This window comes from Sebastes umbrosus, chromosome 11 (assembly GCF_015220745.1).
Source record: "Sebastes umbrosus isolate fSebUmb1 chromosome 11, fSebUmb1.pri, whole genome shotgun sequence".
NCBI lineage: Eukaryota > Metazoa > Chordata > Actinopteri > Perciformes > Sebastidae > Sebastes > Sebastes umbrosus.
In genome coordinates, this window is record NC_051279.1 from 8,631,671 (window position 1) to 8,655,308 (window position 23,638).

A 23,638-nucleotide genomic window follows, 5' to 3' on the forward strand; every position below is an offset into this window, starting at 1 on the left:
TAACAAAGACAAGTTTAACGACAGAGCCCAAATCTCCGGCATCCAGACGTCCTGTGAATCCAGCTGAATAATGATCAGTAGATGAGACCTTCGATAAGATCAGCCCGCAGACAAAAGACGAGGTAGAAAGGAGTTTTCTCTCAGTGAATGAACTTTCCTGACAGTGGAGGAATTTGTCAGACTCATTGTGGGTAATCGACCTCTCTTTGCACTGTGGATTTTGGCAGCAGTTTGTAAAAACAAATAGTAAATGTTTGCAGATCTCTTAGCGCTCAACGTCGTAAACAGGAAGAAAAAGCTATGAAGATGTGTAAGCTTTTAGTGTTTTTATCCCCGAGTCAGCTTTATGTGTGGCATCTTGTTTGTGTTTAATTTATAGAATTTTTTTTATATTTTTGTCTTTGCATGAGCATAGTGTCTTCTTTATATTTTCATGAAACAATAAAACCAATTCACAGCTACACCCAAAAGCTCTGCATACATCACCACCAACTGATCTTCAGAGACTTTCCGATCAATAAAGCCTTTCCCTGGAGACCACTAATTTCTGGATGTCACCTCAGGAATGGCACAAGAAAAAGCTGAGGTGAACCCCTTGCAGTCTTTGCTTGCGGTTGGACCTCATTTTCTCCCCACCTCCTCAAGTCTCTGTATCCCTGCAACTTTGATGTCCAGCCAGCAAAGGGCTTTGAAAAAGCCTGCAATCTCCCCACCATGACCAGGCAGAGGATTAGCCAAGCCCTGCAGGACGGAGTGGAAAGAGGACGGAAGAGGGCTGGAGGAGGAGTAGGGGCCGTCTATGTGCAAGCAGCTCTCCCTCCGGCCAGAGCTGTGGGGGATTAACAAGCTACTAAGGAAGCAGAGAACAGACCTCCAGCCCCGTTTTCATGAGTTCTGCAGAAACCAATTTACAGCCGAGGAACTGAGGGGGGGCTTCTAATTCTCCCCATAACCGCCCCCTGCTTCAACTCGAAATCTTTGTTGTGTCACTCACAAAATCTGCTTTCGTGGGATGGCAAAACATTTCCAGGAAAGTCAAGGAAGCGTGCATCAGAAGGTTTCGATTATTGATCCAAAGTAACATTTCAATGGTCACAGACTGGGGAAAATAAGCGGTTAAGCTCCTAATCTCACCATCGGACTTGATACGATCAGTCACGGGGGAATCACCCTGGAAAGTTTGTTTTCCCTTGTGAGGCAAAACAAGAGATTATTCTGCTTTTATCCGTTCTGAGCTCCAATATTTGCCTTTACACTTTGGGCTGGAAATATTTTATAAATGCTCTGCTCTACATTTTTAAGGACACGCATTTCGCTCTCAACCAAAATATAATAAAAGATGAATATAACGTGTCTAAATGTGTAACAGGATTGAGTGGCCAATGGAAAAATCTGTATTGTTTTAAACCAACAGGCGAGAAGAAAAGGCCTTTTTTTAGTATCTTCTTTTTACAAAGTGAATTCAGGGTTGAGTGTGGAGCGAAATGCTGGAGTGTCTTATTGAAGTGCAACACTATCTACTGCATCTCAGTATAAAATACGCCAGCTCTATCAATAAGTAGCAACTTATCTAACCAGTGAGGAGGCAGAAACAATCGGCCTCGATTTAAAATATAAAAAAAAGGAGGCATATGAATATACTGCTTTTTCAAGTAATGGGGTCTTCTTCCTTATCTGTGACTGAAGGAGCTTGAGGACTTTGCCCTTCATCCCTTTGTTGTTACAGAGTCTCTTGTGGAAATGGGAGATTGGCCCATAGGCGTGGGTGTACGAGGAAGAGCTAGGCGGCCGTGCAAGCACATCAGAGTTGAGCGGTCTTAATAAAGCTTCCCTCTATCCACCCCAGAGATCTCCTCACCCCAATTATACGCCTGACACCTCTACCCTCCTCCATCTCCTCTTATTTCTCACAGCCTCCCCCACACCCCTTTTCCCGCCGCCAACACCCCCACTTCCCCATCCAGTTCCCAGCTCTGATCATGGCTCTCCCTTTGCTGCGCTCAAAGCCCCAGAGACCCGTACAACATCAGGCTGCTGGTGGCGTTTGCTTCACAGTCTGCTGCATGATCACGAGGAAGAAGATCACTACTGTTCAGACAGTGACGGTGTAAACTTCACCAATCACCAGAGCACCAGAGAACCCAGTCTGGCCGAGTGTAGTCACGAGCAACTCCTTTTGGAACATTTATTCTGGATACTTCTTATAGGAATTTACAACCTGTGGAGACCTGCCACTTTAACATGAGATCAGGTCTGACAACTCTTCTCCCGTGATCAGCAAATCAACATCTGAGACTGAATGCATGTTCAAGTCCTTCATGTCCATTGAAATTAAATAAAAGTGAAAAATATGTTGATTCAAATTAATAAAAATAATCAGCAACAATTTTAGTAACTAATTATCATTGAAGTAATTTAATTAGCAAAAATTCAAGAAATTCAGAGGTTGCAGCTACTCAGAATGAGATTGGGCTTTTGTAGATCCTTATGGCCATTTTTCACTATTTTCTGACCTGTTATACACCTACAAATGAACTGATTAGCCTAGAAAACAATCATCAGATTAATTAATAGAAATAAACTTTGGAAAAGAGCTTAGATAATAAGGCTGGGACGATACACCTATCTCGTGATACGACACTATCACAGATACTTGGGTGCCGATTAGATATGTATTGCGATTCTAAAATATTGTGATTCGATATTATGATTTATTGCGCTTTTTGTTAAGTTTTTTTAACACTAAACCATGGGAATAACTTGAATCATACACTTCTAGGGACTTTTACTTTGGAAAATCTCTGATATGGTAAGTAGTAGTAGTTGATTTTCAGCATGTATGTAGTCAGAGATGTCCTGAAGTCAAATATATCAGTCATTGTCAGGAATTATTTATTCAATTTTTTTCCAGCAACCCAAAAATCAAAGACATTTCCCACACAAATTTGTATATTATTTTTAATTTATAAGGGACATGTAATGTTTTATACTTCCGGTGAATATAATCCATCAATCTTATTTCCATATCTGTAATTAGCCATCACACTTAGGCAAAGTTGCACAGACTACAACCTGACTAATTTGACCCCTCTGCAACACCAGCCAGAACTTTTTCCAATTAATAAAAGCTTTGTGTGTCCATGAATCTCTTGTTTACAAACCGTTGGGTTATTTGCAATTGAACTGTGTGAACCAAAACAAACCAAATTAGAACATGCCAGAAAAGGTTAACTTCTTCTCTGATGAGATACACACCAAAGAAAATGAACTGTATGCGTGATCACACACACTAATAGGGCTGTGAGGGTACGTATCCCCGCGTTTTGCCAGTTTATTTGCTCAACAAGCAAGTAAACAGAACAACAGAAAAGTGTTTCTCCAGAATCCCCTGAACGAAGGATGGAAGATAACTAAACAATGATTATTGTTTTGATTTCATATCACACACCATATCCACTACTGTAACTTTCCCCAGCAATTAAAAATGAAAACCCAATAAACACTGCGTTGATGACTGTAATGAGCTCAACCCCGCATCAGGGTCACATGACAGCAGCACTGCGGTGATCTTCCCAGCCAACACAGTAACATCTACGGGCAACAAGTCTAAAAATGGAGCACAGAACTGCCACTCTCGCTGTATCGTCTATCCTCACTTGTTTTTCAGACATTTTTGCTGGTTTTACCTTCAGATGCTTTCAAGGTCACAGCAGGCCTGCATCTGGCCAGCCATCTGTTTCCAGCCATCCCATGAGGGGTCCTGTCATCGGCGCTCCTTGGCCCTGTCCTCTACTGTCCACATTCATGCTCACTGGGGAAATGCCCGGCCAGACACACAGTAGCTTCTTCTACAGGTTTCTGGTGCATTTCTGCAGTTGGTTCCCCTTCGTCTGCCGGACAACTTCACAACACAGCTGCAAAACCTCAGGCTGGTGTGTACGCTTCATTATTGTACTCACAGATCACTCGATATTCCAAGTAGTCAAGTTTATTTGCGTAACCCAAAATAACAAGTTTAAACATCTTTACAATCTACAATCGTTACAACTTTACAATCTGTGCAGCATATGACACCCTATATCCTTAGACCATGGATTTCGATAAAGAAAAACAGGACGGACACACATGCAACAGATAGCAAGTACAGAGTAGACGGATATAGTAGTGGAATTACAATGCAGAGAAACGGACAGCCAAAATACCCAACCATGAACTACAACACAAAGCTACAAACTACTAGGAGCTCAGATATACTAAAATACATCGTAGATCTATCTCAGACCATAATAAATGGTTTAAGTTACACTTAAAGCCCCTGAAGACATGGTTTCAAATCATAGAAATAATAAACCTGACTTAATGAGCAACAATTCAAGTTAAAGTTCAGAAAACACATCTTTAGGTATTATTTATTAAGAGTTTAATAAAACTCAACTAATCTCTCTGGCTTGATAACATTTGATTGCCAGTAACCATGGCAATGTAAGCGGATAACCCCACAAGTTTCATCAGATTCATCAACTGTCAACAGCGTCAGGGCCTCGCTGACTTCAAACCAGTGAAAAGAGATCAGACAGAAACAGAAATAAAGAAATCTTTCATGTGAAATAACCACAACTGATTCAACCGGCAGGAAATAGTGTGTTCGTTCATGTAGGAGCCATTGCACCTAGTAAAAAACTCAACAACACAACATTGCATAATGAACAGTGAGCACAATGCTTCTGCTACTACAATGCCTTGATTCCACCGGTCACGCCTGTGCCACGTTTCGAATGTGCCGGAGATATTGCAACTACTCTAGACAATGCTTGCGATTACACCAGACGCGACTTAGCGTGTTTCAGAAACGGCGTCTGGTCTATTTTTGACGGAGTCGTGGGGCGTTCAGATAGTACCGGGTGAGAAATGGAACGGCAAGAGCATCCAGTCAATTTTTCCAATAAACAGCCTTTGCAGACTCCCGATGGTGTCACATTACTACAGCCACAAATCTTTGATTCATGTTGTTCATAGCTGGACTTTTAACGGTACGCTACAGTACAAAAAAGTAGGAAATAACAACAATAAACACAATTAAAACAGAAAAAAATAAATCCTCTAACTACGTAGCTTACTGATAGAAGCACATATATCCAGGAAAAATGAACAAATCAACGCAATCTGCAAGTAGGGCAGGCAAAACGCTCCTTCTTCTGAAATGCTCCTGTTGTTGTACAGTATGACAACGTAAGGAGGACAGAGCAAAACCATGTCGTAGCTGATCTTGAACTTGTTGGGAGTTTGTCCTTGGTTGGAGAAAAACTCTTCATAAAAGTGTGCCAAATGTTGAAAAGCTAATTCCTGACATTTGATTAAAATGAATAGATAAGTAATTGAGTAGACGATATCCAATTTAAAAAGCTGCTTCAGTAGCACTATTTCCACAAAGCACCCATTAATTAAGTGGTCTCGGTGGACGTCTCTTGAAAGTAGACCTTACTGTGAATTGGATGTAATGTGACGATCTAAATACTGCATTTGAAAGATCAGTGAACAGAGACTCCCAGTCTCCCGAAATCAAATCTTCTTCAACTTTTAATTACACAGGATCCACTTCAGAAAGAAACAGCATTTGTACTGTACCTTAGCTTTCAAACAGTGATCCACCAAGCAGGTATAGCAGGTTGGTGCAGCAGCTGTCAGTGTATCTGTGAAGGAGAAATAAATCACTATTACATCTGTGTCTGTCTGTGACATAAATGCAGGACAGCTTACAGCGGTGCGAGCAGTCAGAGCAATCATGATGCATCGTTTTACTCTAAAAGTCAAAGCTATGAAAAGAAAATGACTATCAATAATGGATTTATACCATTCACTTTCATCAGGAAAAACAAAATGTGACATGAAACTGTTGCTTTGAACTCCGGGGAGGAGACATTGGTTGGTGATGTTTGCATGACAACAGGTTGCTTTAGCAATAAGTGAAGAAAATCTTTTGACAAATCCAAGAGCTCAAACCAGCCAAATCTGATGATGGCATCTCAGCTCACAATCTGCTCTGGCAATCTGCTCCCAGGAAAAACGTCTTCACCTTGCCAAGGCACAAACCTAAACTAAACTTCATATGATATTACAAAAACCATTTCGTCTGCAAGCTGATATGTAAAAAAAAAAGTGAATTTTTGGATAAGTGACAACCTTACTGGGCTTGATAAGCAATTTGCTCTGCTTTTGAAGAAGCTGACTCCTGAACATATATAGCAAATGTATTTAATTTCCTGCTACATACAGTCACTGCTGATTGGTTTTCAAACGGACATTAAGGATAAAAAAAAAGCAATCACAGGTTCAATCATGTGCGGCAAATTCAAATTGTGAAAGACATCCCAATAAGCGTGTGTACTGTAATTTTACAAATGCATTAACTTGGCCGTTGTTCTGGAAAATCTTTGAGTTGGCAACTTTCTGTGCAGCTTGCTTATCCATACTTCATACTGAAGATAGCTGGCCATAATCTTCTATTAAAGTCTTTTGGAGATGGGAATGACCTATTTGGATCCTGACCTGCACAAAGACTAATTCTGACAAATGGTGATGATGGAAATTTTGACCTCAAGCCCAGCACATTTCAAGTAGCAGAGCCCAGAAAGACTTGCAGAGGCAGCATCCTCTCGATTAGCAAGCTCACCAGCTGGCAGCCACATGCTGATCATGGTTCAGTTAAGGTTAAGGCAAAGCCTGCTCGCCAGCTTATTTTTCTCCTCCATGCTCTCAAGTTCCCTTTGTTTTGACTAAAAGGACAGCAAGCCCTGGATGGAGAGGACGGCTGCTGTGTTGTGCATCAATATCCTATCCTGGGTAGAGTGATACTATTGGGCATGCGGTCATTATTCTCTTGTTTCCGTGGCAGCCTATAGAGTGAAACATTGATCATCAAGGGTCTGTGCTCACCATAGTGGGGATTTTTGTAGGCCAATCCCGGAGTTAGCATCGCCCTGGGTTCCATCGACAAAAAGCCAACGGGATTTTACCATTGGATTTTGGATTATTGCAGAAAATAAGCTCTGTGGCAAACAGACGTTTATGATACTTGCACCTTTTGTTCAGCAAGATAATCTCCACAAATGAACATATGATTTTTGAAGTGTGAATGCAATCGCCAGAAGTAAAAAGCTAACGTTCCAAAGCTGACGAACTACACCACGGTTGCAGTGCGAGTATGCACAACGAGGCTGTAAAGGCCGATGAGTCGGCGTGATGATGTTTAGTATTGTAATTTAGCCACCTGTAAGCAACTGCCTTTTTAAGGTGCTTCAAAATTCATGAGTGGGATATTTACTGACTAAACGTTAAAATTTTTTAAACTTGTGTTAACCACAGGCCTTATTTTAGACATCTAACTATAAACCCATTCAATTGATTCCATTTGATTTGAGACAAGGGAACCGGAAGTGCTAAAATGCTAACTCATTTCTGGGTTTTAGGACTCATTCCTGTCATCAGCTGTGAACTTTCAGTACTGCCTGGGAAAAACACACAACATCAGAAAGGCAGATAAGGCCTCGAGGAAAACAAATTCCAGTGCCGGCTCAACAAAAGGTTCCAGACTATCTCTGAGCCACTTAAAGTTCCCAGACTACAAATTACCCCTAAATGCATCTTGATTCATTTAGCAAAGTGCGTTTGTGCTTTATAGCAAAAAAAAAAACAAAAGGTTTCAGTGACGTGGATCAGCCGGCCATCTGCTAGAATCGGGCCAACGTGTCTTCCATCATCCTCCAATTGGAATTTAGCAGGTAGAGGGCTCCAGACAGGGGAGCTGCACGAATATGGCCAAAAGGATAATCACAATTATTTTTGATCACGATTATTCATTGATCGTAGGTACAAAATATTGTTATTGCACTTTCACATTTAAATAAACAGAGCGCTGCTTTCACTTCCATGTTGTGCCACATTCCTAATGTACAAATCTTTGCATCGAAATAGGACTTAACATAAGGTTCTTTTTCACTGCAATTCAATTGTTTTTTATTTGTCTGCTCTCTGTTATACAACGTACAACTTTTTTTTTTGCAAATTACTTAATTTATCCTGATTTTAGTGCTATATAAATGAGCTTTATTGTGAGGCTATTATTAGGTATATTGTTGCTTTTTAAATAACAAAGATGACAGTTTTAAAACTAATTAAATTACTTGTTTATTGTTATACGTATGTAGAACAAAGAAGGGCAAAGAGGCACAGCTTTTTTTCAGCGGACATGCTTTGGTTGCGTCTGGTTGCCATGTGAAATATCCGCGGAAGTAAAAATATCAGCACAAGGTACGATGAAGAGAAGGCTGAAGCATGTAGGGAGAGAGGCATCCCCATGTGTATTCATTTCTCCTACAATGTTGTTCAGCACTTGTAACCACATGTTGGATGTGACTGTTGGTCTTTGTGGTATTTGTCCCGCCCCTCCTCCATTGTGATTGGACAGCTGGGTAATGGTGACAGTAATGAGTGCAAAACGAGTAATATAATACGGAATTTTGCACAAAAAGGGAGATTTACATTTTACAGTTTTGTATTAATCTGTCCTAAGCGAAGAGAATGAAAAAGCTGAATTGGTTCCCTGACCTTAATACTCTGGTCCAGCCCGTGCTCGGACTCAACTCCTGACGAAATGCATAAACACTTCCCTTCAATGTGATCAATTCCAATACCACAACTGAGAGAGAAATCAAATCAATGCTTGGTCTCTGAACTGTTGATCTGGATGTGTTTTTCACTGTTTTGCTTGCTCGGGCTACTTGGAGCTCTTAGCCTACCTTATCTGCAGAATTGTTTATGGATGCGTTGACTCTTCAAACCTCACACTTGTGGAATGACTCTTCTATTTATTGATTCGGTAAATGGATACCAGGCGGTTAGATAGGAGATGATACCACAACCTCGCTGGTTATGTCAGCTCCCATTAACAATGCAAGAGTACACAACATGTGTTGAGAGGAATGCAGGTGAGGAATGATTAGCCCTGCATCGAGCAGCACTTGTTAATAACTGTTTATTTGAAGACACTAAAAAGTACCAGCTGGGTGGGGTTTGCATGGCAAATAGAGGGCTAGAGGGAAAGATATCTTCAAAATATCTCACACACACTTCTCCACCCTGTTAATACTACTCTGGCAGCAGTCCGATTAATCAACTGAGCCCACTGTAGGAAGATTTAGTCGCTCATTATCCCAGATCAAAACTCCAGGGTGCCTGATCTGCTCTGAGGATCAGCGTTAGAAGCTTCTCCATTACGTTATATTGGTCAGCCACTTTACAAAAAACTTCTGTCTTGCTATGTTTCGTCTTATTTTTCTCTCGTAGCAAGCCCTAATTAAACAATTCATTCTGTGGCCAGGGGATTATAACCTTGTGGATATGGGTCACTTTTCTACTGGTTGCTTGAGTTGTAGAAATTGAAAGAATTGTAAGAACTTAATATAATTTAGCCTATGTCTTCTAAATGAGTAGTTTTTCTTGCACTTTAATAGACATCCATAAATTCTATCGACCTGTAACCAAGACAACCAAACAGGTCTCAGGCTTCTTTTTTGGCTTGAGAAGAAAATATATTGCAAGTGCTGCAGGGGGCACAATCCAAAATAGATTAAGTACTGGAAAGTAAGCTTTTAAAGCTGGAAGGCTGAGATCAACAACTTGATCAACAGAACACATACAGTTTGGGCTATTTTATGAATTCATTGCAAGTCCGTCTGAGTTCCATGTAATATCAGACTTGTAAATGTCACCGAGGGACTTAATGAAAGGACACAATGACGCCACTAAAGTTTAGTACTTCTTCCAGCGGAAACAAGTCGGCTTCAAATATCACCACCACCCTGATGGGGATAATTCAGGTTTGAGGGTGATCATGAGCTCAGTCTTATTTGTGACCTTTTTCTATTTTACTTGAGGAGATGGGAGACATTTAAATGGCATCCTGCCGCTGCAGATACAGGATAAGGACAAACTTTTTATTCATAATTGCAGTTGTCCTCTAGTTGTCAAAATTAGAACCGTGTGGGGCTTAGATCGCTGCACAAATATCAGGATATGTCATCAGTTCTGAAAAAAGTCACACCTCTGAGCACTATTGAGAAAACACCATCTTTTATAATTTAGTGGCTTACCGGCTAAAAGTGAAACAATTACCCCGAGAGAAGATGACGAGTTCGATGCTGCATACAGTTTTATGGGCAGAAATAAATGGCAATAAATATTACTGTCAAGGATAAAAACTGCAAATTGTCTTTTATCTATTTTATTGTTTTTTACTATAGGCTATTTTATTTAAATGTGATCATTTATAATCACATCTAGTAATCAGTAATTGCTGAGATCTAGGAACAGGGCGACATTGCTATAAAGTCAGACGGGGAAAGAAACACAAGCAGTGAGATGATCAAAAAGGTTGTAAACAAACTGGTTAGCCAGTATTGCGATTCGATATTATGATTTTTTTGCGATTTTGGTTAACTTTAACACTAGACCATGGGAAAATTTGAATTATACACTTCAAGGGACATTTATTTTGGAAAATATCTTAATTGATACACTACATTTTTTTTAATTTTCAGCATGCATATAGTCAGAGATGTCCTGAGGTCAAATATATCAGTCATTGTCAGGGATTATTTATTTAATTTTTTTCCAGCAACCTAAAAATCTAAGAATAAAGACATTTCCCTCACAAATTATTGGTATTTTATTTTTATTTATTCATAAGGGACATGTAATGTTTTACATTTCTGGTGAATATAATCCAATCAATCTTATTTCCATATATTTATTTTGTATATACAGTTCCCTTTGTTAACACTTTATTTTGAAAACCTAGTCACATGTGTATACTTCCGCTAAGTTCGCCAAGTCTGTCAGCTCCGTTCTCTTTATCCATCCATGGTCAGCTCCATCGGGGCCGTTTGAATGCATTTAACATAAATGTCAGTAAATGGGTGCTCTAAAGTTGTAGCGTCGGCTGATTTGACCACAGAGATGAGAGTGACGGCCGGCTCGACCGCACGTTACCGCAATACGATAACGTTTCCTGTCCATGACAGATTTAGCATGCAGCTTTAGCCATGATGTCTAGCTCTGCTTTTCATGCAATGTGTGAAACTCAAAGTGTTTCCATACTACATAGGTAAATCAATTTCCCCCCATACCACCCCTACTTTTTAGCATTTACCAAATCTTACCAATTAACTTGGTTAGTGCATCGTTACTACAGATGGAAATTATGGCCAAAACTTCACAATTAAGACCTGCTTTTATGATAATGGAATTTCCCGTTAGTTTGTAAGCCACTAGGGCTGTCGCGGTGAAGGAATTCCCCATGCGGTGATACTGATTGGCTCAACAGCATAATATGCGGTATTATTGCCATTTTTTTTGCAAATTACTTAATTTATCCTGATTTTAGTGCTGAATAAATGAGCTTTATTGTTAGGCTATTATTAGGGTACATTGTTGCCTAAATGGCAAAGATGACAGTTTTAAAACTAATTAAATACTTGTTTATTGTTAAACGCAGAACACAGAGGGGCAGTGTAAAACAACCTGTAGAACACTTTGAACTGCACTAATTGGATGATTGATATCAATGGCCACCACGGCTGTGCAGGTTTGAACAACAACTAATAAATCTAGCAGAGGAACTGGGGAGTGTGGCCTCTTCTGTGTTCAGTGATCATCTGGCAAACAGACCACACTCCTGCCCTTTCTCCACTCAGCTGTCTATTAAAAGGAAAACATGTGGTCCAGTGTCTTGTTTCAGGGAAAGTAGAAACACACACCCGCCGAGGTACACCGTGGAGCGGAGGAGTCAGGCATGTTGTGACTCGGAGTGTCTTTCCCCTTCCTTTGTATCACATTCCCTCACTCCACATCGCCACATGGGGCAGGGGTAAGTGACTTGACCCCTCCCTGCTATCGCCAGGCAGGGCCCCCCGACTCCCTTCCCTTGACACCCACTCAAGAAAATCAATCAGTATTCAGGTCATGCCACAGGCACGCCCCCCCCTTAACACACGACCTCTGACCCCAGCAGGGTTCACCTCAGAGAGCGTGACAGGGATTTGTCTGTGCTGCCAGTGTCTGCTCCATGTCCGACGCTAACAAAGTCCTCGTGTTGAGGAGGAGGGGGGGTGGGAGGAGCGCGACCTAACCCTGTCCACCTTCGACACAATAAATCCAGCTGAGGAGTTCAAGGTGGCCTGACCTGCATCCGACCCCGTCTCTGGAAACACAGCTACAAGCTCCAGCTGAGCCTTCCCCCCGCCTCAATGCCCCCAGAGCTGAAGGGAGAAAAACAAGAGGATGCGCTCGAGTTTCGTGGGTGCCTGCTAGGACGCAAAACAACACATTTATTCACCCATATATCACTTCACCCGACAGTGTGACATCCGAACAGTTGGGAAGCCTTGTTTCTGTCATGGGAAGTGCATGTGGGGGCAGAATTAGCATAGCGTAATTACTCAGGGGAAAGATCCAGACTCCAAGGAGCAAGACATAACCCATAATTTGCCATTGTGCTCCCCATGCAATTGACAGTCGGTATATGATATTGGAGATAAATGTCGGAATTCAGGCTGTTAGTTTAACTGATGGTGCATTCAGTATGATAATAACCACGGCCTTGCACACAGTGAATCTGATGAGCAGTCTCGCAATAGCTCTTCGCCACTTTCCCTCCCCTCCATGGGGTATTATCATGCTAATCTAAAAGAGGAGAAGAAAAAATACATTTCGGTGAATGAGGAAACATAATAGGAAGCAGGGACCTCTGGAACCGCGAGGAGACAAAGGAGGGTATATTCACCCAGCTCCGCCTGAGCAAAGCCGGGGTGACAAATGGACACAGACATTATGCTGGCTGGTTAATTAAAAGAACATAGTCTAATTAAAAAGATCTTCCTGGTGAATGGAGCGTCTCGCCGCGGTAACTGACCTGTGTCTCCCGCACATGTCGGGCACGGAGCAGTCAGTCGCTCTCTTTTTCTTACGCATTTCATTTTCACATCAGAGCGGCCCTCGAGTGACGTGCGGCAAACACCGGAGCGGAGCGCGCTGCGGGAAGTGCGCCAGATCATGGCGGGGGTGCTGGCGCTTGTTAAATGAGTCATGATTTTCCATTCGACGGTCAATGAAACTTGCACAAGAGATTTGATCAAATGTAATTCCCACATCCCTTGCACACAACTTTTCCTCATAAATGTATTCTGGAAGTACGGCTTTGGAAATTGTTCAAGGACCGTCAGGATTTCATCATTCAGCGATGTTAATGTGCAGGTTGTTAAGACTTTATGGCGATGGCTGCTAGAGACAGAGCCATCTATAACACTACTGATAAGACACAATCATAAAGTGTTCTAATATGATGATTTCTGGCCATATCGCTTTACATGAAGTAACAATCTACACTCGGTGGCCACTTTATTAGGTACACCAGTAAAATCGAATGCAATCCAATACAATTGTTTTGCCATAAGGTCTACTTTCATGGTTTCGATAAAGCTTTTTTGTTTTGGTGGTAATTCAATTATATGTTTTAGTATTAAGGTCATAGTTAAAGGCGTTGTTGTACTGGATTGCATTATATTCAGAGGTGTTTCCAATATCCTACCTCTCTCATGCATGTAAATGGGACACACAAAAAAATAAGGAATGCCTCTCAGTATAATGCAGTCCAGTACAACACCAGCTTTAACTGTGACCTCTGTAATAAAACAAACAATTCAATTGACACATCTATCCAACAATGTCACCAAGGCAAAAACTGAACATTATAAACGTAGAATTTATAGCAAACCTATTGAATTGCTATAGATTTTACAGGTGTACGTAATAAAGTGGCCACCGAGTGTATGTATGCTCTTAATCCTATTTTTTTCATTAACTGTTTACATGCACACAAATATTCCACTATTATTCCGAATATGACAATATTATGGGTCATGTAAACAACATATTCCGTTTGGATATTCTGAATTAGGCCTTATTCTGAATGGAGCATTTTCTGATAAGGACACGTGGGAAATGCTTATATTATTCAGGATTTAGGAGCATTCTTTGGACATATATACACAGCGTATTCAGAATATGCATCTCAATTGGGGGTTTTACATCAGTTAATGACACACAGCTTCTGGTATGTTTACATCCAGCTCTGTGCGTTGTACACAAACCAACTAACCAACAGTTTGCAGAGATGCATGCCCAAAAGAAAAGAAGGAGAAGCACACCTACTCTTAAACATTATGAAAGACTTGGATATCAACAGGTTTTTGGATATGCGCAAATATCACAACACTGACTTTTTCAAGAAGGTGGTTGAAGGAATGAAAGAGGGAGGCTGTGTTCGAGGTCCAACAATTCCGCAACCGGCAACGTTAATTGGAGTATGCACAGCTGCATGTAAACGGGAATATTAGTGGAATATTCATTTTTATTAGCCAGAACATCACTTAAATCGCCTGTTGCATCACCTCACGTCACCTTTGTTTTGGCCAACAAGTTGCACCCGAACACATCGCAAAGACTACAGCCGACGGCCGGTTAGCACGTACGTTCTGCGTGAGATGAAATAACTCTCCACACCAGCAGATAGCGGTAGTCTGTATTCATCATTCAAAAAGGAAGACGGAGGACGGCAGATATACAAGCATAAAACAAAGCGGCATTTGCCGACGATGTTCACACCACTCCCACTCACCACTTAGCTTCATTCCAGATGGCCATGTCGTTGTGGAAATATCCGTGTATTGGAATGATCAGATGTGATGAAGATGAAAAATGAGAAGAGCCTTCTGTGTGTTGCCCTCTTGACTTCACTTGTTGGCTTAGTTTCCTCACTTCAGTTCAACATGCTGAATCGGCTGAAAAAAACGACTAGAGCCGACGGTGCAGGAGACACCGCAAAAACTAGGCTGATGGACCCACGGCTTGGTGGGTCAGGGCCTCAACATAGTAGTAAGGAGGAGGCATTGTCCACGGAGTGGGAAGGTGGCGACCAACCAAAAAAGTAATGGACATAGTTAAATTTTGATGAATGGAATGACGATGGAGGATTAGTGGCTGTTTAACAAATGCTTATGTGCAACTGCCAAATTGGTCAAGCGAATACGTGCAAGCGTCCATATTCTTTGTAGCTTGTAGGGTTTTGCTTATTTTACTGTTTAACTTACAAGCATCAAGACGTCGGAAAAAAATTACCGCTGTCATGAAAACTATGCAAAGTTGTAAAATCCTCCCTCGAAGGAGTATACACAGCTGTGCTGCAGTGTATTTGAGTTTGAGAGCCTTTAAATTGGCTGACATTTCCTCCTCCTGGTACCTGTAGCAGCAGGCCAATACCAGTGTGCACTGTGTTTTGCTGAAGGGCTACTGTCAGGCTCAGACCTAAGAGCCTAAGAGTGAAAATGTGAGTGTGTTGCCCCCTCATTCCTTTCACCCAGCCACCTGTCACTGAGTTGTGACATTAAAGTAATAGCGTGGTTTGGCGGTGGGTGCTTTGTTTACCCCGAGTTGGTTTTCGTGCCGTCAGTCACCAGAAACTGCCCCTCGGGGAGAGATGGTGGAGGCAGGAAAGCAATGAAGAGAGATCAAACAGCCGACAAGGATTCATTCGAGGGACCGGGGAAGTGGCTCGTGTGACTGAGTGGGAGGTGTTTTGTTGTGTTTGTGTCTCTCTCTTGGTGGAAGTAAGTTTACAGCCTCGGAGTAAATTAATGAACATGTTTTCCAGCCCCGAAGCAGTCATCCACATCGCACACACACACAGGCCCGCACAATTATGGCTAAAATCATCACCAGCGATAACTCGGAGATTGTGCTCATGTCTGGAGGAGCACAGTTTGACTCTGATCCAATTTTTCAGACAAACAGCTTGATCCTTTTCATCTACAGCAGATATTTGAAATACGATAACATGCGACAAAAACTGCCAATATTGCCGATCAGATGTAGAAACGTACCGTATGTCACAACATAAAGTCAGGCCTGTGTACACTCATACATGCACTTGGGTTCAGAATCTGCAGCTTTCACTTTAATTCGGGGTGCTAGAAATGTTTCATTTGCATCTGCTTTCTTACTGACTACATTCACAATGACAGATCTATCAATATCCATCATGAGAAAGGTCAGATTCATTTCTAAAAACTTTTTTTTTTTAAACAACAGATGCATGACAACAACGTTCAAATTGCCTTTTATGTCCTCGAGGTGTTTTGCATGCATCAGCTTTAGTGCTGGAACGACAAGTTTATTAATAGTTTACTCATGAGACACAGAATAAGTCATTTAGCTATTATTCCAGTTCCACTTATTCAGGTTTCAGCATCTCAAATGTGAGGATTTTATGCTTTTCTCAGAATTTTATCATTGTAATTAAATATCACAACCAGATTTATTCGCCAAGTACATACATTCAAGCTGATTAATAAAAAAAAAAAAAAAAAAAACATAAATTAATTGATAAATAATTTATTTATATATATATATATATTTTAATGACATAATTTCAGTTAGACTTGCTACGGTAGTCGGCGTTGCCGGTGTTACACTGTGTTGGGGCATACACCAATTACATCACTTGCCCACCGCCCCCACCGTCGTTTTGCTTTTTTTAATAGAAATAAAACCAATTTAGTTAATTTTCCCGTATCAGCACCGTGTAATCAATACACAGTCGGACAACGTACGCTACAAACTGAAAGTGAAAGCATCTGCTCCGTACGGAGTCTCAGCTCAGAGTAGCAGGAGTCCGATTTCACACACGGGACAAGAGAGAGTTGACAGACAAGACGATGGCGGAGGATTTGGTGTCAAAGAAAAAAAACAAAAGTAGCTATTTGGCAATATTTAAGATGTAAACCAAATGCTATAAGGGAACCATAAGGTTAAAGAGACAATCACCGTGAGGAGGACGGAGCGGCCGTGCACACCGGCGCCAGGTGGAAACCTGCGGCAAAAGCTCAACCGGAGAGGCCAGACACACAGCCACCCGATGTTAAAGATCAAAGTAAGCGCGCTACACATATTGACCGTCATATTTTCTTGTAAAATATCCGGTGTAATCGGTAACACCGGTGTTGTCACAAGTTTATTAACTGGTGGAAAAAAAACTTCCTCACCGTCACATCCCTAATTTCAGTTCAGCAGTTTGTACTGTGTACACATTTATTTTTAGTTGTTATTTATAAAAACTTCAGATTAAGACTTCTTTCCATCAGAGCTGAAACGTTCAAGAGAGACTCATGATGCACCCGTGAAGAATCAATCAATTTTGTCCTGACCACAAGCATGCACCCTCTCTCCCACTCACTCACTGAGACACAGCTGCAGGGGTGAGTCAACACATGGTTAATAAACTGACACACACGCACACACGCTGTAGTTCAGGGCACTGTAGGGGAGGGGGAGGAGTGTTTTACTCACCCTGGACCGCTGCCCAGTTTGGATTCATATGACACTAACTGAAACCCCCCCGATAAAGCGCTCTCCCCCCAAAGAGCGTTTTAAAAATAGCCTCGATTCGATGGAAACGAGCCCAGAGTTCTGAGAAATGGAGGAAAATGACCAAGCTAAGTGTAGGCGAGCAGACTTATCTTACACCCTGTCCGAGCCAAATATTCACTGCACATATGGCGGCCACTAAAATATACACAAATAATAGCGTGAGAGCTAAAGTATAGATTATAAACAGCCAAAATCCACCCACTGCTTGCACACAGGTAAAACACTTCATACACATACACACACGGGGATTCAGAGTTAAATCTTAAAAGAAAAAGCGCTGCATATTCTAAATTTAACACATTCCAGATTTAAGCACTGGGGTATGCAGAGTGTTGTTTGCGGAAAATGAGCCACTATTCCTATCTGCAGAGCGCAGGGTGCATGCATAAGAAATCGGATAAAGAGCCTGAGGGAGAAGGAGAGTTGGGAATCCAATCTCAGTTTCATAAACCATCAATGAACCTTTCACCTAAAACTAGAGTTTGCAAAGTTTAACTCCATGCAGTCCATTCAAAGTGTGTACAGTGGCAGGAGGTGTGGTGGGAGTTGGTCAACTTTCCAAGGAACAAGGTCAAACGGCTCTGCTATTTTTGGAGAGTTTGGAAATGAGATGCAGTTAGGGTCCCTGGGGGAGCGAGAGAGCGTCCCTCACTGAAGGTACGCATGTCACATTACGGAGGAGAGCCCATTCCGTTTTCAAAAGACGTGTGATAACTCTGAAAAAAAAAAATAGCATATTTTCTCTGAACACTTAAATAAATTAAATATGTGAATACCTGTCACCTTGCGAGCGTGTGCAGAGCAGGGATGGGATATGATGGGGCATTACTGTGTGAAGAGGACAGAAAAAAAATGGCTTATCTTAGGTTTTTAATTTCCTGCTTCATTTCACGTTCCAGGACCATAAAAATTCTCATTTCCAAAAACTCCAATAAGCAACAATGAGACACGATCATAACTCAGAATTACTTCTATAGTAACTAAGCAGCAGACCCCCCCCACCCCCCTCCCTCGTGCAGTCAGCCTAATTGCTTTAGCCAAGATGTGACAAGCCAGACAATTGCTGTGCAACGGATTATCAAAAGAGAAACCTAAAAAAAAATCTATCAGATATTCAATCCCTCAGTCTCACTCTGTCAAAACCTCTTAACCCCCATTGCTTAGCATCACCCTCTGTTCTGTATAGATCAGCAGTCAGCCGCCTCAGGAATGGGGACTACCTTTCCAACAACAACACTTTGCAACCTTCATTCCAGGACTCAGAACGGTATGTGTTCAGTGCGGTGCATTTCTGCTGGATTTCACTAAACTAGGACACATAACATAATCAGTCCTCAAACATCTAATCAAATAATCAAATATCATAATATTTTCAGTGTAAACAGCACACAGAAGGGCTGCTCAATTATGGCGAAAATCATAATCACGATAATTTTGGTAAATATTGAGATTATTTAATGTGATTACTCATTGACTTTGGAAACATCATGCATTTAGAAAAGAACATTTTGTATATTTTAAAGTTAAATGCATCAATCTGGTGCACATTGAGAGAAAAATTAAGAAGGCTAGATCTATGAAGAACATTGTGCTCAATTTGTAAACATTTTAAATCAGAAACACATCGGTTATGCAGAGATGAACGGTGACGAGACGGCAAAATAAGTCACACCCAAAAGCATGGTAAATGAGATGGGGTCTGTATTTCAAGAGGGGTCAGATCGGTTGCATAAAGACTATATAAAAGAAGTGGACGTAGTCACCGTGACGTCACTCGTTGGTTTGTGGACTGCTGTTTTGAAGCCACGAGTTCTGCATTTTGGCGGTTGCCGTCTTGGTTTTATGCAACCAGAAGTGACATGAGAGGGTGGAGCTAAGTACAAACAAACCCTGAATAAGACATTTTCAGGCGACCAAAATGGTTATAATTAACTTTCATAAACTGAAAACACACTGTGAAAGGGTTAAAGTCCTTAGACAAAAACAAGGGCAAATCCCAGACCGGACAACGCCGTGGTAGCAACCTGTCAATAACAAGGTAGCCATGCCCTAAAGCATACCCTGCTTTATGGTCTATTTGACTCTAAATGGGACCATAATTTACTAAATGAACATCACGCTGTATTGAAGAAGTCTTGAAACTAGCGATTGAGACCATAAACTCATGTTTACAATGTTTACTGAAGTAATAAATCAATTGAGAAGTAGGGTCATTTTCTCATAGACTTCTATACAATCTGACTTCTTTTTGCAACCAAATGAGTCGCCCCCTGATGGCTATTAGAAAGAATGCAAGTTTAAGGCACTTCAGCATTGGATTCACTTCTCAGACCCGGAGGTTGCCGTTTGAATTGAAATTTGATTAATTGCACAACCCTCATACACTGTACAGGTCAAACTATTGCGGCAACTAATGATTCATTTAATTATCAATTATTCATTAATTCATGTCGCAGATTAATGGGCCTATAAAATGTTGAAAATTATGTAAAATGACGATCTATTTCCTATAGCCAAAGAGTAGGTACTTTTTTTCTCTTGTGTATGAAAAAATTACAAACGATTAATTGGCAATAAAATAGTTGCAGATTAATTTTCTGTCAATCGTCTAATCAGTTAATTGTAAAAACATACAGACATTCAATCTATAATGGAAATAATCATTACTTGCAGCTTTAATCTAATCTAAACTTCAGCAGATTGCTCAGTGTCACATCTCGACTGTTGTACATTCACACTCAACCTTCAGTCTTTCTACAGACAGCCTTCACGAGATTACCTGCATTAAAACTACATAAAGTTTTCTTATCTTAAAATTGCACAAAGCAGGAGCTTAGGTGTGCAGCTGACTCCTAAATCAAACCTAAATGAAATGTCTGGCAGAGAAGTTTGTCCAACTCGCTTGCATTTAAAAAACAGACTAACGAACTGTCTAAAAACAGAGTTGTGCCAAAATAGACGCGGCAGACAGCAGATTCTCACGGATCATCAGCCAACTTAAATGAAGGCAACCTGTTTTTCTATCATGTCTGAATCAACCTTGTTTTCTCTCAATTTCATCATTCCATCACATGTGAGATTTCAATCTGTCACCAAAGGCAGAAGGTGTTCTTTTACTCATGATATGCAGCCAAACATGTCATGTGAGGACAAAGTAAACTCATTAAAAAAGGATTATTTCCAACAGACCTGCGTTGTGTCAATTTCAACTTCATGCACTGAAAACAAGAAAAATGTCTGCTGAGCCAAGCGCTCTTCTTAAGAGTGAACACCAAATCAGAGTGAGGTGGAGAGAGGCCCTGGGTGTCTGGTAGGTCTTTCCAGGGAAATAACCTCTGGCACCAAGATGGATGGTTACATTTCCTGCAGCAACAACAGCCGTTTGTTGCAGGAAATAGGAGAGTAACTGGGCTGTTAGTACAAGCTGTGATAGCCACCATGGATGAACAGGCAAAGAAAATAACTCCACTAACAGAAACGAAAACTTCACAAATTGAAAAACCAAGGAAAAGGACGTTATGGTGCCGCCCACGCCGCTTGATTGAGAGCCAATCTCGGAGAAACGAAGCACAGAAAAACCCACAGCAACGAGCACTTGGCAATGAAGATGGAGATGGAGATGGGGAAAAGGTGATGCTGCAGTGGAGGTGGGCAATGCGGTTGTCTACCAAATTGGCATATGACGACAACTATTTGCAATTTAAAGATATAGAGGAGTAATGTCTACCTGAGCAGAGAATGAAGTCTCTCTCCCTCTGTGTCTGTTGTAATCTGAGCTTCTCTGTGCTTTGTTTACATACATACACGTTGCCTTTTAGTGCATGTTAGCGCCACCTGCCGTCGCTCTGCACTGCTCTCATTTGGCGGTTCCAGCTGATAACGCCATTCCAACCCACAACGTCATTGCATAATCATTGTACCACAACATTATTCATATTCAACATGAATTATTATTAGTTGTTTTCAGACGAATATCACTGTTTATTGCACGTGTGTACAGTAGTGCAGCAGGGACGCTGAAACGGGGAAGATGGAGACGGACAGAAGAACATGTCAGTCTGCTGTACTGTGCTGCGAAGCTTCGAATACCTTTGAATATTTCTCACCGAAGCCCAAAAATTGGTATTTGGGACAGCCCCAACTGTCAGTTTCAGTACATTTTAGTTTTATTGCAGTTAAGGGCATAAACATTATGGCAAAATCTCTGCCGATTCAGTAATTTATTGTGTTTCGTGGTGTATATGAATCGCCTTAAATAAAGGTTTCCTTTTGAGAACTTTCACAGTAGCATGTAATTTCTCTTCTACCAGCAAAACTGGCGGGAGATTGGGAAGTCAGGGGGGGCGATTTGCTCCACTTTCAGCCTGGCTGGCTAATCAATGATGTGGGAGGTCTGCACTCATTATGAAGTGATTAAGAGATCATTTAGAGCAACAAACCAATGCACTTTTGCCATCCCCCAGCCCACCCAACTAAGAGTTCAACAATCAATAACTGGTATGTAAGGCCAGAGGCTATTTACAGAGACACTTGTTTCCTTATTTCAGTCGCTTCCTCCTATTAAACACCGGAGCGAGGAGAACCCAAGTGGATTTAGAGGGGAAGTTATGTTTTCTGTACTCTCCACGGTGGTGAGAGGGAGTGTGTTGTGATGTCTGTATTATCTTAATCTTTGGGGAGTTAATATTATCCTACTGAGCGTTAAGGTTTTGAAAATAAACAGGATTCCGGGGATTGTGGGTGACGCAGCTGAATGGGAGTTTTGAAAGATCTTTGCGCTTAGTCATCAGCCAATAATCCTTTAAAACGATGAAAATCCATGCACATATGAAGCGGCATTAGCTTCTTCTTCACATGAAATATGCATGAAAAATGACAAGGATTCCTTTTTGGATGAGTCATTTTTTTTTCCTTTCATAAGAGATCCTTTTTGTTGTGCATCCTCCTTCCAAGCTGCCCTGTGGCGAGCATGCACAGCCTCCCTGCTATACAGATCAAAGTGTGTGTGTGTATGATACAGTATAGTGAACAGTTACTCTGCTTCCTCTAAAAAGGGCAACTGATACAGGAGTTAGGGAGACAAAAAGCATGAATCTACAAGTATTATGACCACAAACAAAACACAGAAACCTTTGTGCATGACTTTACATAGAAATGAAAACAAAGGAGGATAAAATCCTTGAAACCATACAGCAATTGAGGTTTTAATTTTTAACAACGACGCTTTCATGAGACACGAAGCCCTATGTGGTCCAAAAATATAAATCTTAGGCAATCTGCTGACACTGCAAGCTACAGGTTATGTTTCCCCCTCTAATTGCTGGACTGCATCCACTGTGCTACATGAAGCGTAACCCGACAGTCATCCAGTGTTCCTGCTGCGCTGCTTGTGGCCGCGGCGGGTTGGCAAGCGGCGCCCAAGTCCATGTTCGACAAGGGGTTAACGTTTCTGAAGAACAGCTCGACAAAACCACAGGAAGACAGCCAGTCTGGACAGACGGGCCGAGGTCTGTCACTTGTCCAGTTTGTGGTCTGCCGCCTCCCGCCGTCTTTTTTCTTCTTCTCCCTCTGCTTCCCACTAGCCTTTCACTGAACTCAAAAGTTTTTCCTCCCAAAATTTACACACTCATCAGCTTGGCTATAATTTCCAGTCCTGCACTAACCACACCGGGACCACAGGAGGCAAGCCACTGCACGCCTGTTTTTGGAATCAAAAGTAATTGCGAGCCTTCCAAGGACTCAAATCTAATGGCTGATGATTGGACTAGTGGGAGAAAAGGTCGTCAGCGCTGAAAACAGCCACTGTATTCACCTGGACTTCCACAACGCTGCAAAAATAAAAAAAGGGATGTGACTAAATTGGCAGTTTGCATTATGTCTGTGCCACGGGCAATCTGTAAATGAACTTTAAAAAAAGATACTGTGCACTGAATCAGCAAATATATGAGGGAAAACTTTTTCCTCCAAGCGCAGTTAAAGAAGCCGTTTCTGCTCGGTTGGAAGAGTGGCTGAAAACTATTGAAAAAGAAACGCCTCATCCAGTCAGGACAGTGATGGAGGACCCACTTCAGCCACGCCGCATAGGACACGAGGCAGGTCT

The 23,638-nt window shown here is 41.4% G+C and overlaps 1 protein-coding gene across 4 annotated transcripts in view; it reads right to left on the reverse strand.

Moving 5' to 3' along the window:
* sema6e (sema domain, transmembrane domain (TM), and cytoplasmic domain, (semaphorin) 6E) overlaps window positions 1-23,638 on the reverse strand; it is a 188,199-nt gene that overhangs the window by 161,396 nt on the left and 3,165 nt on the right. For 3 of the 4 annotated variants that reach the window (XM_037784072.1, XM_037784071.1, XM_037784067.1), the window contains exon 2: window positions 5,626-5,690. The exons of the other annotated variant lie outside the window; for it this stretch is intronic. The gene's annotated coding sequence lies outside the window, so the exon portion shown is untranslated. The remainder of the gene's footprint in view (window positions 1-5,625; window positions 5,691-23,638) is intronic. 4 annotated transcript variants of the gene reach the window in all.